Raw genomic sequence first — 16,145 nt, 5'->3', positions numbered from 1 at the left:
AAATTTCAATCCAGGCACCCACCTTATAATGCGGGTATTTTCAATTTCAGTTCAGGCACCCACCTTATAATGCGGGTATTTTATATCTCAGTTCAGGCACCCACCTCATAATGCGAGTATTTTAAATTTCAGTGGAAGTGGACGTGAATTTATATTTTTACCATGGAAGCGGATGTGGATTTATTTATTTCATACCGTGGAAGTGGATGTGGATTTATATTTTGTACAGTGAAAGTGGATGTGGATTTATATTTCCTTAAAATAAAGTGGATGTGGATTTAGCTCTCGTCAAGGTAGATATCAATGTCGACTTAATTCCTCTTCAAGTGGAAACCATAAATTTAATTCATCTCCAAAGTATGTTGTGGATTCAACTTTCGAAATAGGGGTTACAAGGGTAAACTTCTCCAACCTTGTCTTATTTACACATATATTTCTTTATTGCTAACAATTGTTTTTAGCTGGTGGCTTTTGACAATATCGAAGTTGGCATCACACATCAACTCGTGGAACTATTTTTTCGGCAGCGAACTGGGGCAATTTGTCGGAAAGGATAATCAGACTTCCCGACACGGGTCAAGGAACTACCTCGAACACTCGTCTCTAATCACAAATATTCTTTTGCATTCCAGCAATTCAATTTTTCGGAATTCTCAAGTTCTGTTATCATACCCAGTGTCATCATAATTCGACACTGGGACAATATTTTGCAAAGATTCGCGCCAATCGTTAGTCATAAGGTGTCGTAGTTGTCCCAGAACTACACTCGACCTGATTCTCGCGCAACCCGAGATATGTAGGCAACTCAGAGACCGGAGTTCGGTCATAATCTTCTCAAGTTTCCTTTAGCCGGGACAAAATAAGCTATTGAGTCAACGTCTTTGCCCGACAACTCTTTTCATCATTACCGGGCAAAGAGGGACAAGTTGTTGACATCCAATTTTGTCCCGCCTCTCCTCCGAAATACCTATTTACGCTTCTAATATTTTTTGGAAAATTAAAAAATATATATTTATATTTTACTATAATTATTAGCCTTTTATCAATGCTACCGTTTCACTATTCTATTACAATACTAATTATTATTATTATTATTATTATTATTATTATTATTGTTACTATTATTATTATTATTATTATTATTATAATTATAATTCACAATTTTTATCATTTCGGCATTTTACCAGCTTACGCATACGCATCGCACTTATCTTTGCATAATTAAATAATATTGCTTATTTACTGTGGATTTTCGAAATAATATCGCCCGGCTATTACAGCGTCAGCTTATTTTCATCTGAGTACTAATAAATACACACTTTTATATCAAGGGATATTTTAGCACACTTAGTATATGATTAATTTAAAATGGGTCTCTTATGTAAATTTAGAATCCAAACTACTTCTTCCATCCAGCCCAATATTTTAAAACAACCAACCCAAATAATTACCCAACCAGCCCATATCTCAACCAGCCCACATTTAATTTACCCCAGCCCAAACATTTTAAAACAGTCATCCCAACATTTTAAAATAATCAGCCCATTACCCATTTAAACCCAGTCCAAAAACACTACCCGACCCGACCAGATTTGGCCCATTCCCATTTAACAAAAGAGATGAAACCCTAGGGGTTTCATCTCTTCTTCTTCTCCGCCGTTTCTGTCTCTCTCTCCCTTCCCCTTCTCTCCTTCTCTCTCTCGCCTCTTCTCCGCTTCCCCCACTTGTTCCTGTTCCCCACTCATCTGCCACATCCACTTCTTCTCCACCCCCACGCCTTCCTGTTCCCCACGTTGTCACTGCCACCCCCACTCCCTCTTGTCCCCCCCGCTCCCCTCTCTCTCTTTCTTCATCAGAAACCCTAAACCCACCCTATAAATGGTCCTTTCTCGAGTCATTAAAAGGACGAAAAAAAAAGCCTCCCCCTTTCCCCGGAAATACGAAGTCTCTGGAACCTCATAAAATTCTTTGAACAAGAGCCGGTTTAGCCGTGAAATTTCTAATCAAATAAGAGTTCCTCCATGGCCTGACACCCCCTGAAAATAGAGCTATCTGAGTCGTCCAAAATCCCCCCTAAAAATAACAAGTTTGCAGTGGTTGTGACAATTCGAAATATCGAGTCAAAAAATATTAACACAATTGTTTGTCTGTTTATTCGTCTGTTCGTTGCTATGAATCCGAGCCTTTCGAGCCCCGTTTGGTAGTCGTCGAGGTAAATCTGAAAACCCCCATACCCACTTCGCTGCACCCGAAGAAGGTAATACCCCTTCCATTAGTTATTTTTAGCAATGTTTGAGTGCTTAAACTGCTTACGTGATTCGTTTGATCGTTGATGATTTAGTTCCTGTTTGTGTTCGTTTTTTAGTTGTATTACGCGTGTTTGAGCTTAGTTCAATCCTGTGTCTGGTTCTGTGGTTATTTAGTTCTATATTAGTTATCAATTTGGATTAGTCATGTGTTTTGTTAAGTTCACATTACTTATTTGTTCGTCATTCGATTAGTTTGGAATATTAGTTTGTGGTTTGCTGATGATGTGGATGTGTTTACCTTCAGTTTTCCCCTGTGAGGGTTCATTTTATGTTTTTGTTTTGATCAACCATATGCATCCAATTCATAGCAGTTTAAGTGTAATTTGTATGCTCAATAATGATATCACAGGTTAGTTTAGGTCTACTATTATTCTACATACTAGTTTAATAGAAGTCCTGTCGTTGTATGCTCATTGAGATATCTGAGTAATTTAATATAAAATGGAATGTTATTGCAGTTTGATGTCTCTTTCGTATTAGCTGAGCATAAGCATGTTTACCTTTTGCGATTCTTTAGTTGTGGGTCTCAGTTTGACTCGAACCTTGTTTGTCATTTGCGTCATGGTAACTCAACTTAAAATAGGGTAGTTACTCTCCCCTATTTGACTGAAATATGTTGTAAGGTCAGCTGATAATCAAGAAATGAGTTTTAACATATCGGACTAAGTCATAAACCTATATTCTAAAAATTCCTTCATGGTCTGAATATGTTTGATGCCATGTTACAATCTCTGTGTCTGTAAATATATCCATCTGCAAATATGAATATCTCTGTCGAATGTCACTGCTGTGTGTGAATCAATGTTGATATCAATTGGTCCAATCAAGCATGTTTATGTTTAATTCAATCTTTTGTTTATTTAAAAACTGCTTTGAATGAAGTTTTGGTAAGTTGAACTGAAATAATAACTTGGTCAAGATATGGATGTTTCCTGAATCTCGTTGTTTTAAGCCCAGTCTATCAGTCTCCCTTATCATCTGGGTATGTCATCCAATTTATGTTGTATTAGATGCAGTCCCCAGTTAATTTGGGCAGAACATTGGCTTAAATGATTTGAGCGCGGTGTCGTTAAAACTCGAATATGTTTAAACCTTCTTCAACTCAAGCGGAAATTTAGAGATACGAAAGACCCCTTATTTTCGAATGCAGTTGTTTTCCCTTTCAAATGGTATGATTTCAGTCGGGCTTATGGGATTAGGTGTTGTCTAGGTTTTAATGACTGCTGAAATGATTCTTTTCTGGAAATAACTAAAATATAAACTGGAATGCGATGATGTCTCGCCATAGCTTCAGTATGGTAAGTCACTGGCGGTGATGTATTTTGCTACAAATTAGTGTTCTGCTTTGTTCATGTAGAGAATATGAGTTGGAAAATGGGCCTAAATGCTATAAAACCCTTCCTGAATTCAATAGATATCTGCATGTCATGTTGGACTTGGTATGAATCATGAATTGGCAGCACACCCTTTTTTTTTACTATGCATGATACAACATGTCTTATTTGAATGCTTCAAGTTGTTGTATGTTGCCAGTATACTTAATTTATATTTCGAGCATCTTCATGCGAATGAACATGTGCTAGCAGGTCCTGTACGTGATGTTATCAATTTCAGTTTGGGTTGTTTAGATTTTGTGCGTTCGTTGCAAGTGTATTTCAGTTGAAGTATGTATATAAATGTATATTCGAAGTATGTTCATGAAAATATATATCCCTATGAATGTGTAATACATGAGGTATACATTAAGTATACATAGTATATGTGCAATCCACTGGTCTGATCTTTTAATTTGCATTACACATTTTAACTTTATTTGTTGATCACATACTAATCCTTTTCCTTTCATTTTATGCATGACCATCATATACGAGTCCGAGGGACTCGTTCTTCTCCCACATCCGGTGTTGGGCTAAAAGCCTAACGAAATCTTTTCCGCGTCCAGCCAGTCTGCAGCAAAATAAAAGAAACGGAAATTCTGGGCTAAGGCCCAACAACAATAAACAGATTGCAGCAGCTCTTTTAAAAATGGGCTGAGCCCATTTAAATTAGCTACTTCTCTATTTCGTGCATCTAATTTGTATTATGCGATTAACTCTTTGTTTGTTTTGTTTTATTGGTTTAGATAAATCCTAACGAATTAGTAGGCTTAGTTTTAGTCATGGGTAGTTAATTTAAGAGAAACTGACAATTAATTCCATAAATTATTCTCTTCTTTTTATGCTTTTATTTTATTTGAAATAATCAATTTGCAAAAATGACATGACTATATATTTTAAGTAAAGGGAATCACATTTTTTATCATAAACGTTTGAAAACGTCACTAATATGCAATTATAAATATAATTTATAGATAACCCTTCAAGTTTGAATCAATCACCCATATTTTTAGCTAAGTATAATTAATAAGAAATGACTCCCTTCCTTTTGAATCCTATTTATAAACCTAGATTTCCTACCCTACTATATTGATATAATGTCATTTTATTCCAAGTTAAATCGGCTAGGTTTTCTCTTTAAAGCTTCTACTTATATACAAATCATTATATTTTGCAAGTCTCATTTTTACAATAAAATTATTAGTTTAAACTCAACAACATTTATAAATTTTATTTTAAGTGGACTACCATGCATTTCTTCAAGTCAGTTTAAATAGCGTCATTATGTTTTCCTTTTAAAACCTCAATAACATTTACAACCTATTTTTTTCTCAAGAGTTAAGCATTATATTTAATCTAATTAATTAACCTAAGTTTGGTCGGATAACCGTAAGTTAACGGATTCTAAAGGATGCCTAACCCCTTCCCTTTAGGATAATATAGAGCCCTTACCTAGAATCACACTGGTTAAGCAGACTATTAACGGAGGTTTAGTTTTAACTTTACCTCAGTTAACATTTAGATGTCCTAATTCATCGTTAAATTAATTAGGTGGCGACTCCTTAAATAAAATAAACATGAATCTCCAATATGTCGTACTTCTAATTTAACCCGAGTTAAAATGGGGTATGACTGATGTAACAAGTGGTGTCTCTTCGTAGACATTTGATAAAACTGAATCGATACAAAGAGACGTAACAAGTAATCAACACTATGATTGACTTTGATTGAAGTTGAATTTTCTCAATTTAGCTAAGCATCAACCATTATTATGTAAAGCTTTCCCAAGTGTTTGATTCAATTCAATCATTTTCTTTTTAATAAAATAAGTGGATATAACAAGTAGTCAAACACTATGATTGACTTTAATTGAAATGTTGAATTATCTTAGTTTTTCTGAGAGTTGGATAAATTTGAGTACCAATTAGCAAGTTTTGATTTAATTCCGTCATTTTTTTTTAAAGGATGTAACAAGAAGTTAACATTATGGTTGACTCTAATTGAAATATTAAATTATCTCAAATTAGCTAAGTATTAGATATGATTGAGTAATAGTTATCAGCTTTTAATTTAATTCAATCAACTTTTTTTTTTAAATAATGAATGTAACAGGTAATTGACATTGTGATTGGCTTTAATTAAAACATTGAATTATCTCAATTTGTTGAGCATTTGATAGGATTGGATCGCATAAATATTTTGCAAGTGTTGATTTAATTAAATTAATTTAAGAAAATAAAAAAATAGTGAACGTGACAATTAGTCAACCGAGTTGACTTTAATGGAAACATTGAATTATCTCAATTTAGCTAAGTATTATATAGAATTGAATAACAATTAACAAATTTCGATTTACTTCAATCAATTTTTTTTTAAATAGCGGGTTTAACAAGTAGTCACACTATTGTTGACTTTGAATTAAAGATTTATTCTAGCAAGAATTTAGATAAGTATTAGATATAATTGAGGAACAATTAGCAAGTTTTAATTTAATTCAATCAATTTAAAAAAAAATGACAAAAACTTGATGAAACAAGCAATCAACACTATGATTGACTGTAATTGAAATGTTAAATTACTTCAATTTAGCTAAATATTATATAGGATTGAGTAAATACTTTTACTAAATTTTAATTCAATTCAATCATTTTTTATATAAAATAAATGCAATTTCGTTAAAAAAACTAGACAATTTTTGTATGTAATTTAGGACTTTTTTTTTTATATTGTTTAAACGATATTTATAGTGTACATTAACTTGTAGTTTGTATTGATAGATCGTATATATAGGTTGACTAGATAACTAAATTAGGTGTATGTATAATTTTTTTTTTTTAAACAGACCACTAAGTAGACTTAGTGGATATTTTATTAGAAACCAAACAAAGAGAAACGTAAAACAAAAGAGTCTTAAAACAACAAACAAAAATAAATCCCAGCTAAGAATGTCACACCCCGACCTTACTAGGGTGTGATGGGCACCCGGCCCCATATCTGGAGCCGAGCGAACCCGCTGACTCTTATTACATAAATAAACTCTGGAATCAATTCAGAATAAAATGCATAGTAAGCTCTCAATTTTTTTTTTTTTTGGAGAGTGTATCATCATATGGAACGCGTGACATGAAACGTAATAACATATTGACAGGCGAAGCCGTCTACAAAGCTGACGCTCTATACCCACGACTCTGTCTGCAAAGTCTCTAACTGCAATCGGAAACCATGGCACATATACACTGACTCGGCTACACTCCCGGGCTAACTGGAGCTCGCCAACTTCGCTGGAACATCTTCTATAAGGGCCTCAGCTCATCTGGGTGTACCTGCGCGGCATGAAACGCAGCCCCCGAAGAAGAGGGGTCAGTACGAGCAATGTACTGACTATGTAAGGCATGAACGACAATACAATGAGAGGTACCAGTGGAGATAATCACAAAGGAATCATATGGCATCTCATATGGAACATATCATGTCATATCATATCGTGCCATATCATATCATGTCATATCGTATCATATCATATCATATCATAGCATATCATGTCGTATCATATCATATCATGTCATATCATATCATATCGTATCCTGTCGTATCATATCATATCATGTCATATCATATCATATCATATCATAGGGAGTCATATAGCGTATCATAGGCTGATTGAGATACCTGTACATATGAATGCCACTTAGGACGGAAACCATGCATGCTTATCGGGTCATATCATATCATAGCACCGAACAAGTCGGCTCGCCCACATTGCGCCGAAATATGTCGGCTCGCCCATATATCCCGCGTCCGGGATGATAATGCCAGCTGACCAGGTGGCGATGAAACATGTGTCCTTCCCCATATCCCCATATACATGTATCCCTTCCCCCCTCCCATATACATATATAGCATGCATGAGAGCCCAAGGAAAGTCATGTGTCTATCGGAGTGACGTAAGGTCGGTAACCTCCGATTGTATTATGGAATCATCATGGTCGTCATGTCACGCCTTGAAGGAACAATTATAAGGCGAGACTATCAATGAAGAATATTATCTCGGGAAAACATAAAACAGGATCATAACATATTACTTCATATACTTTAAAACCTTCAAAATAGTCATTATCCAAAAGTAGCTTAACATTTCATATCGTCGTATTCATGGTAAGAACATATCCTTGGCATATTCGTCATAGACACTTTCTCATGTTTGGCTTCATTATTGTCATTATAACTCCGTAGTCGTTGTTTTAGTTATAAAAACTTTCAAAAACGTAAAACTTGGATTTTGGAGAAAAATGTATATTTTGGAAAACATTTATAACTTTTGGAAAGGAAATCATGGTTTGAATTCATAACTTCTAGCTTTTGAAAACAAGGACGTTATGGGGAACATTTATAAGACTACATCATAGGATTCATGCCATAGAAAGAAAAGGGCTTAGCCTTAACATACCTGCGCCGCGCCTTACTAGCTACGCTTATTCGTCCAACTTGTTAATCTACATTCAAAGGAGTTCACACATTCGTTAGATCCTTTGTCATATACTTGCCTTAACCTTTCAAACACATTCATTTATATTCTGCCGAAATTTCGGCAGCATCTCCCCTGTAAATACACCACCTCCAAGATTCTAACTCGGTCAAATTTAACAACAACAATCCGAGAATGGAACTCGGCCAAACCAACAACAATATTAGCAATGCATTCTAGCAACATTCCAACATTTAATTCAATTCAATTCAATTCAATTCAATTCACATAATCTTTCAACGACTCAATCCACATATTACTTTGCCCGAAACCGTCCAATTCAACAACAACCATGCATGTCATCATCATTCATGTATGCTAACTTCAACAACGACCTCCATTCTTCATCACATAATCCATAACAACGACAACTAGAATGTCAAATAACATCAATTTACCTTAGCTTACCAAAACGCCTATTATTTGACCATAACCACTTCCTACATATTTTCATGCATTTTCATCCATCTTTTCTATATATTACAACAACATACTTCATATAATTAATTCAATCCTCTCACACAACACAACACATATACACGGCCAACACTACTCCATACGACTACCATTCCAACATATTATATTCATGGTTTTTCATTCATTTTACATTATGGATTTCACCATACAACAATTAAACTTCTAAATAAAATCATTTCATCTTGTCTACACAATATTATACATATTCAGCCATACAACAACATTATACACATCTTTATGAATTTCACCCATTTCTTGACATTACAATCACAACCAACATACTAAATACTCTTAATCCATTCTTCCTACACAACACACCACATGCACCACACGGCCACATCTCTATATGCATGTTTTCATGTTTTTCATCCCTTTTACATTATAGAATTCATAACACAACAATCAAATTACTAAATAATATTAATTCATCATTTCAGTCCAACACCACATATATTCGGCCAACATACAACTCACCACAACTTCATGAACTTCCTTCATCTACACACTCCACAACATACACAATCATCTATAACATATGAAAATAAGGTTTAAACCTTACCTTAGCACTAGTTCCTTTTCCCGGCTAGAACCTCATTTTTGCGAAACGAATGATTCACTTGTTCCAACGAATACTCCACGTTGTAGAGAACCTTCCACTTAGTATAAAAGCTTGAAAGAAATAATTTTTCTTGATCAAATCTCCCATGGCCATGCTTGGCCATACCTTGGCCGAACCCTCTCTCTTTCTTTCCTTTTTTTTTTTTTGTTGTTCTTTCTTTCTCTCTAATTTAATTATGAAGACCTCTTATGTATATATATATATATAGGTCTTCCATCACTTATCCATATTTGCAATTTAGTCCCCCAATTATGGTCACATGCCCCATTTCTTTCTTTTCTAGAATTCTCTCCCTTTTTCTTGATGTTTCTTTTCTTTTCTTGATTTTTCCTCACTTGGTCAAAGAAGACCAAGTGTCTTCTTTCATACACTTTAGTCCATCTATATTTACACTTTGCCCCCTTCACATATAAAATGGCCACATGCTCCTTTCTTTACTTACTTACTTATTTATTTATTTATTTTTATTTTTTCTAGAATTTTCTTGAACTTTGTGAAATTACCATTTTACCCCTAGCCTTCCATAATATCACCATGGTTCTATTTTGCGAATTTCCTTTTTCGCCCTCAACCTTTCTTAATATTTCCATAATACTAATGTTGTGAATAATATTTATAACCCACTTGTTCATTGAAATACATTTGGAAGATGGTCATTCCCTTAACTTCGTTACGACTGCCTTGGAATATCCGAACGTATAAAATACGGGATATAACAAAGAAGCCTACCAAAAAAGCTTTCTAAGTCCATGCTATGTATGTATAAATTATATAAAAATATTAGAGGGAGATAAATTTATGAGTTCTAGGTATTTGAAGAATGAAAAGCTTAAGCATGTTATGTGTAATAATTGCTTTGCATTGAAGGAAAGAAATTTGGGGGGAAATACCACTTATTGGAGCTAAAATCTTCATTAAGGGTAATTAAGACTTTTTAATAGGGTTGTGCCAAATAGCAGCACCCTTAAATATATGTACTCACTCCGTCCACTTTTATTTGTCATGTATTCACTTGATACGCCTATTAAGAAGTCAAAATAGAATGACAATTTTACTATGTCACCCCTAATTATTGTTAAGTAATCTAATGATTAAAATCAATAAAACTTACTTTAAAAATTATGCAACCAATAAGAATTCTTTAAACTTGTCAACCCAATAATTTAATAATAAAGATAAAATAAGTATAAAATGGTAAATTTTTGATTATCTAAACTGAATAAGTAAAAATTGATAACTATTTTTAATATAAAAGACAAGTAATATTGGGCGGAGGGAGTATGAAAGTTTTTACTGCTACCCAAGATTTTGGGAAGCATCGTGTCTTGGTAATTGAATTGCTGACTCAGCTCACCATAGATGTACAACTTTTGGATTACACAGTTAAGCTGTTCCAGTCTTAATAACGCAAGCACTCACTTCATCTAGTCTAGATTAATAAATACAGATCCGCATGACAATACTTTAGTCAGAATAAAAAGTCAAACTCCTGCACCAGAGTTAAGATCTTCCTTTAATTAGTTAATTCTGGAAGTTTTCATTATCCTATCCTTGTTAAGATCTTGCTTTAGTTAATTTGATCTAAACCATTAATATTAAAATAAAACTTGGAAAAATAGAAACAATTAGTAACGCGGAGGAGTCGATCGGCTCCATAGAACCATAGACCTTCTCTGATGCTAGAAATAGGACCGCAACATCAAACCTTTTTATTCAAGGAGTTCAGATTCCCATTCAAATTATTACTACTATATAAGCCCGTCAACCGGTCCGAACCGGAACTGGACCGGCAACCGGTTATAAAACTGGCCGGTTTCCGGTCTAAAAATCGGAACCTGACACCGGTTCCGGTTTACCGGTTTGAAACCCCAAACCGGAACCGGTCCGGATCAAAATGTCCAAAACCTCTTTTTTGTTTTGTTTTTGTATAGTATATGTATATTATAGTATTTATTAGTATATTGTAGGTATATATTTACATATGTTATATAAGTTTATAAGTAAAGTTTATATATTTACTGACTAACAGGCTAATAGCAAGTCAACAATACAGCATATACGTGTATATATATATATATATATATATATATATATATATATATATATATATATATATATATATATATATATATATATATATATTAAGTTATATGCTTAAGTTATACTACATATACATAAAATATAGTAAGAATATACTTATATATATCAATATACTTAGGTTATATAACTTACATATATACATACACACACACACACACACACACACATATATATATATATATATATATATATATGTTTAAGTAATATGTATTATAAGTATATTTTAGTTATTTTTCAAGTATATAACTTTCTAGTTTTTAATTTAAGTAGATGTATCATGTATATTATAAGTATATATATATATATATATAAGTTATATGTATAATATATATTATAAGTATATTCTTAGTATATTTTAGGTATATTCCTAACTTAATATAAGTAAAAATATGAACACAAGTAAATAGAAGAAAGCTCAATGAGCCATATATTTTATTCATTCTTGGATAACATTTATTTGCATTTTGTAATTTTTTTAACTTGCAAATAATACATGAGTTGCAAAAAAATAGTAGAATAATAAAATCACCAATTCTCAATCATTTGGTTAATTTCCCTCATATCATATTCGGCCATGGAGATATCTTCAAAGTCTTCTATTTGGTCCGGTCCACTTGCTATCAAATCTTCAATCTCTTCCTCTTCGCCTTCCTCCGCTTCTAAGTTCTGGTTGCATCGATCCGATCTAATCCAATCGCGAATGCACACTAGTATTTGCAAGCTAAAGTCGGATAATGAGTGTCTATGGTCTCCAATTTGTTGTCTTCCCTGGCCAAATGCACTCTCTGAAGCCACAGTTGATACTTGAACCGTGAGGATATCTTGAACCATTCTTGAGAGTATCAGATGACTTGCCTTGTTTTTCTTCCACCATGCTAAGACGTCCAGCTCATCCAGTTCCTTGATATCCACATTTGGCTGCATCAAATAAAAGTGATATTCATCAAAGTTTGCATTACAAGAAGGAGTTGGATGTGAATGTAAAACTTTTAAACTCGACAAGCCCTTTTTGCTACTTTGAGAAGTAGTAGGGCGTGGAGCAACGGGTGTAGCATGTTCTTCCAAACTAGAATAATGAGTAAAAACTTTTCTAAACTTATCATCAATAGCGGTTTCGGCTTCAGCTAAAGATGGTTGAACTCCCTCTTCAATTTCTAAAAATGTATAAATTTGACCAACTAATGCTTTAGTATAAGACACTTTTAAACAAGGATTTAAAAGAGAACCCAATATAAATAAAGTTGGGATGGGAAAAAAATACTTCTTAAATTTTGTTGTCATATAAAAAATAGCCGCTTGATAACCGGGTTTATATTTATATTCTTGTAAAACTCTAGCTATTTCTGCTAAGTATGCTAAAATTCCGGTTACTGTGGGATAAAATTGTCTAAAAAAAGCAATAGTTGCATTATAAAAAAATTCTAAGAGTTCAACACATTCCTTAACATCTTCCCAATCCGTAAAATTTAACCAATCATCACTATTAATATTATATTTGTTGTGAACTTGTTGTATGGGAATCCTATACTCATATACTTGTTGTAACATAATGTAAGTGTAGTTCCACCTAGTCTCAATTTCTACTTGAATTTTCCTAGATCTAAGGTTATTTTCCACACAAGAATTCTTAAAATCTCTAATTCTTCCCCTATTAGCATTACAAAAAAGAAACGCAACCGCGTCTCTAACTTTTTGAATAGAATCGTCAAAACGCGTAAGACCATCTTTAACAATTAAGTTTAAAATGTGACAATTACTTCTTACATGAAAAATATTTCTTAGCGGAGGGTTTAGTTCTCTTTTTAAAAGACCAATCGCCTTTATATTATTAGAAGCATTATTTAAAGCAATACAAAGTGTTTTTCTATAAATGTTAAAAAATCTCATAATAGTAGACATTGAATCCGCTAAAAATTTTCCATCGTGACGACCTTTTCCTTCATCATATAAAAATACTATAATTCTTTTTTTCATAACCCAGTTGTCATCAACCCAATGACATGTAATAGCAAAAAAATCTAACTTGTTAAGACTAAGACCCAAATCAGCAGTAAGAGAAACATTACAATTTAAAGAATTAAATACATGGCGCAAATAAAATCTATATTTTTTATACAAATCTATAACATCCGCTCTACAAGTACTTCTAGGAATACCCTCAAATAACGGTTTATAACAACGTTGAATGTAAGTAAAAAACCCCAAACCCGAAGGAAAGGAAATGGTAAACAATCATAAGCTACCATTTTAGCTATTTCTACACGCTCTTTTTTCTTGTCATACTTAAAATTTTTACCGGTTCGTGGGTCTATCGTCATTTGAATACCCCCCACATTTGAACCCGTTTGCTCTCCCCAAACATCCATATGTTTCTTTCTCATATGACCATTTAGTGTACCCGTTTCATCATCCTTACTAGTTTCTTGCTTAAAAGTAAATATTTGTCCACATAGGGTACATTTAGCTGTTTGTCTTTCCCTATCCTTAGTCATAAATTTTCAAATTTTAGCGGTTGACTTACGAGTTCTAGGCGGTTTGTCTTGTGTATGTGATTGTGCAGGACATGTATCTCCTATGGGATTTTCGGAGGTTGTGTTTCATCATCATCAATTTCATTAAAAGTATCGGTATAATGTTGTTGCATTGCCTCATGACCTAAAAGTGGATTATTTCCACCAATATCAATACCTAAATTAGGTGTTTCTTCCACAAATGTTTCCTCATTAAGCCCACGCCTAACAATACCACTACTACCGGCACCACGTCTAAATCTCTTCGCCATTATTAAATAGAATTAATTTAAATCACACTCAAATAAATCACAAGAAAATGAATTGCAACAAATTAAATTGCTAGAATTAAATTGCGTAAATTAAAGATAGAGTTGGAACGAAGGTACCAAATTGCCGAACTAATTTCCAACAAAGTGAAGGCGACTATAATTGCAAATCCACCAAAGCTACTTCGGATTGTTGCAAAATCACCAACTCCACCAACAATATTATAATTGCAAAATTAATAATTGAAACTATAATAAGACTTTATAATATTTATTTGAGAGAAATTTAAAGTGGCTAATTGTTGCAAAGTAACTATAATTGAGAGATTGAGATTTAAGAGAAAGAGAAGAGTGAATTGGTGTGGATTAAAATAGAAATGGAGAGGGGTTTATATAGGGGTGGGGGATGGGTTAAAGTGTTAAAAAAAAGTTTGGGGGGTTTGGGGGGGGGGGGGGGGGGGGGGGGGGAGAGTTGGGGATCGTTTGGCAACAACCATTTTTGCAAATGGACCGTTGCCCGACGGTCCAATTTGGGCCCAAAGGCACAACGGCTACAAAGTAAAAAAAAAAAAAATTAAAATTCCACCGGTTTACCGATTCCGGTCTTACCGGTTTCGGTTTCAAAAAAATTGGAACCGGACCGGTACAAAATATACGGTTAACCGGTCCGGTTACCGGTTTGAACCGATTAAACCAGACCGGTTGACGGGCTTACTACTATATATCAGAGACAATTTAAAGAGTTTTGTAGTATTTGGTTACATTGTAACCATTTAGTTAGCTTGCAAACTAAAAAGGAATTGTTACTTCAAATATTTGTCCTTATATTTGTTATTTATTACTTTATATACCAAAGTATGTTTTCAATAAATCAAGATATTCAATAAATCAAGATATTTTCAAATCCTTTTTGGTAATACATGGCCCCTTATGTTTTCAATAAATCAAGATATTTTCAAATCCTTTTTGGTAATACATGGCCCCTTAGACTAACCTTTTGGAGGTGAGGTATGTAACATGATTTTTTTCTATGGCTTATTTTTGCCCCTACATTATTTCTTTTTTACTTGGGTTGCCACATCCAATATGGTACATATAATCTGAGCCCTTTAAAAATACTTGAAAAGTTGTGCATGGTGATGATGTCATCTAATAGAAATAACTATGCACAAAGATAATCTAAAATGGTAATAATAATAATTTTGGAGAACTCATTTTGTACTGGCAGAGCATCGACCATATTTTCTTAGTAATTCTAAAATTGCCATTAAAATCCTCTTGATCTAAATTTTATTCTAAAAAATTATTTTGAATATATAAAGGTTTAATGATGTAACACAATTATCCAATAGAAAATAAATTTTAAAATAAATTTCAAAATCGATCCTTAAAGAAAATAAAAATGAGACGAAACAAAATTATTAGATATATACGTCGTTGCACCGAGACATGATTTAATTATTTAAATTTAACAAATGCTAATGTAGTTGGGGCTATATCATAGTTATAATATTATTATAATGCAAATTTAGAAAATATATTAGATAAATAAAAAAGAAAAGAAATATCATTTCCCACATGCATTTATTGAAAGGAAAAGAAAATTTTTAATTAAGAAAAATCATTATTTTCTCATACATCTTTTAAATATTTTGAATAGTCAAGTATTGAAATTTATAGTATTTTTTACATAGTTTTTAATTATGTAAATTTTCAAAGACTTAAAGGTTCTATGTTCGAATTCACCATCAAAATTAAACTGTGTGACTCTCAAAATTTAAACTGTGACACATATAAATTGAAACTTGTTGATTATTTTATTACCTTGATTTTGGGCCCGGATTCGACACGGGCTTCCCGACACTAGTTATATAAATAAATGAAATGAATGGAGCTTATCCCAGTAAAAGCTTGCGGATATATGCGCTTGAATTTCAATATGAAACAATGTAGTTAGAAA

The 16,145-nt window shown here is 33.1% G+C and overlaps 1 long non-coding RNA gene across 1 annotated transcript; it reads right to left on the bottom strand.

Annotated features, from left to right (window-relative positions):
- Positions 1-6,576: 6,576 nt before the first annotated feature.
- On the bottom strand, positions 6,577-9,997 carry LOC132634013 (uncharacterized). Its single transcript, XR_009579998.1, has 3 exons — positions 9,247-9,997; positions 8,133-8,178; positions 6,577-7,008 (listed from the first exon to the last, which is right to left on the bottom strand). It is a non-coding gene; the product is annotated as an uncharacterized LOC132634013 (long non-coding RNA).
- Positions 9,998-16,145: the final 6,148 nt, after the last annotated feature.

The sequence above is a fragment of the Lycium barbarum genome, chromosome 3 (assembly GCF_019175385.1).
Source record: "Lycium barbarum isolate Lr01 chromosome 3, ASM1917538v2, whole genome shotgun sequence".
In the NCBI taxonomy this organism is placed as follows: domain Eukaryota; kingdom Viridiplantae; phylum Streptophyta; class Magnoliopsida; order Solanales; family Solanaceae; genus Lycium; species Lycium barbarum.
The sequence above is the reverse complement of the archived record's forward strand: the minus strand, read 5'-3'. Positions and strand labels throughout refer to the sequence as shown.